At 36.8% G+C, this 1,955-nt stretch overlaps 1 non-coding gene across 1 annotated transcript; it reads left to right on the top strand.

The window, feature by feature from the left end:
- The first annotated feature begins 234 nt into the window (after positions 1-234).
- LOC126000716 (U4 spliceosomal RNA) lies at positions 235-375 on the top strand. The gene has a single exon (XR_007492850.1). It is a non-coding gene; the product is annotated as a U4 spliceosomal RNA (small nuclear RNA).
- The last annotated feature ends 1,580 nt before the right edge of the window (positions 376-1,955 follow it).

The raw sequence follows: 1,955 nt of genomic DNA, 5'->3' as shown, positions 1-1,955 counted from the left end.
TTTCAATTCTATTCCATGAATCTGTCTCTATTTTGATTCAAATACATATTGTTTTGATTACTCTTACTATGCAGTATAGTTTGAAAACAGGAAGCATGATGCCTTTATTCTTCTCCTTTTGTCTTAGGATTGTTTTAGTTGTTCCGCGTCTTTTGTGATTCCTTGTGAATTTCATCAGTGTTTGTTCAATTTCCTTGACGAGTGTCATTGGGATTTTGATAAAAACAGAATTGAAGCTTTGTGCAGTGGCAGTATCGTAGCCAATGAGGTTTAACTGAGGCGCGATTATTGCTAATTGAAAACATTTCCCAATACCCTGCCGTGATGACTTGAAATATAGTCGGCATTGGCAATTTTTGACAGTCTCTATGGAGACTAAAGAAGAAAAAAAAATAAGAAAAAAAAAACAGAATTGAATTTCATGAACATGAAATACATTTCCACACTCATGTGTCTTCTATTTCTTTTAATAATATACTTATTGTATATTGACTTATACTGTTCAATGTAGAAGTCTTTCATGCCCTTTGTTATGATTATTCATGTATAATTAATTATTTTTATGTGACTGTAAATGGGGTTATTTTATTTTATTCCTCTTATATGAAATTCGTTACTTGCATATAAAATGCAACAGACTGGGCTAGGAGGAAACTCAACGAGTGCTTGTGTGTGGGAAGATTGAATTCAATTCCTAGTACTGCATGATCCTCTGAGCACCACTGGGAATGACCTTCAAGCACAGAGCCAGAAGTAGTCCTTGAACATTACTAGGTTGTGACACACACACACACTCCCAAACAAAAACTTAACAATGACAACTAAACAGATTTTTGTATATTGATTTTATGACTTTATTGATTTATTATATCTAGTAGTTTTAAAATTATTCAATTTTTTTTTGTAAGCAAAACCTATTCTCTATCCTTCTATTCTCTATCCTTCTTTTTTGGCCTTGGAGTGTTCCCCTTATGTATCATTTCAGATTTGTGTTATGAGAGATAAAGAGTCACCATTTGTAATTGAACTGACCACATGAAGTAGCTTCTTCAAGTGGATCTTTCAGATAAGTAGCTGCTGAAGATCGTCACCCTGACTGCTTTTCACTGACAGATTACTTTGTCAGCAATCACTGTCTAATATTTTCCTCATAGATGGGTCTTTTTTTGGGGGGGGGGTGAGTCACACCTGGCAGTGCTCAGGGATTACTCCTAGCTTTGTACTCAGAAATCACTCCTAGCAGGCTGGGGGACCATATGGGATGCCGGAAATCAAACCAGGGGAATTGAATCAGGGAAATCGAACAGGGGTTGGCTGCTTGCAAGGCAAATGCCCTACCGATGTGCTATAGCTCTGGTCCCAGTAGATGGCTTTTAACAAATAGAAGAGGGAGAATTGGGACCGGAGTGGTGGCGCAAACGGTAAGATATCTGCCTTGCTCGTGCTAGCCAAGGTTGAACCGTGGCTCAATCCCCTGGCGACTCATATGGTCCGCCAAGCCTGAGCATCACTGTGTGTGGTCCAAAAAACAAAAAACAAAAAACAAAAAAAAAAAAAAAAGAGGGGGGTGGAGAATTGTTGTCATACACCTTTAAAATCACTTTTCTTTTTCCTTTAATCTTTTCTGAGTTAATTAGCACAAGTATCCATAATTATGTCAACCCTGACCCTCAGGTGATTTATGTTAAATTTTGGCTAATGAAAGTGGTAGGGAAAGCAGCAGAAAATAAGATACAAGATTCTGCTTGACACCCCTGGCTGAAAATGCAATTTTGACTCTCTAAAGTTAATCAGTCTTAAGGATTTTCTGTGTATGGTTCCAAGTCACTAGAAAATACGGATAATTTTACTTGTTTTTTAGTTCATAACCACTGTTTACAAATAGTTTAATTACCCCAAATAGAAACTCTGTAGTTTAAATACCTTACTATTATCTTCTCTTTCCAGCTATGGGT

This window comes from Suncus etruscus, unplaced genomic scaffold, assembly GCF_024139225.1.
Source record: "Suncus etruscus isolate mSunEtr1 unplaced genomic scaffold, mSunEtr1.pri.cur scaffold_81_ctg1, whole genome shotgun sequence".
Lineage (NCBI taxonomy): Eukaryota > Metazoa > Chordata > Mammalia > Eulipotyphla > Soricidae > Suncus > Suncus etruscus.
Note: the sequence above shows the minus strand (reverse complement) of the source record. Positions and strands in the feature narration are given on the sequence as shown.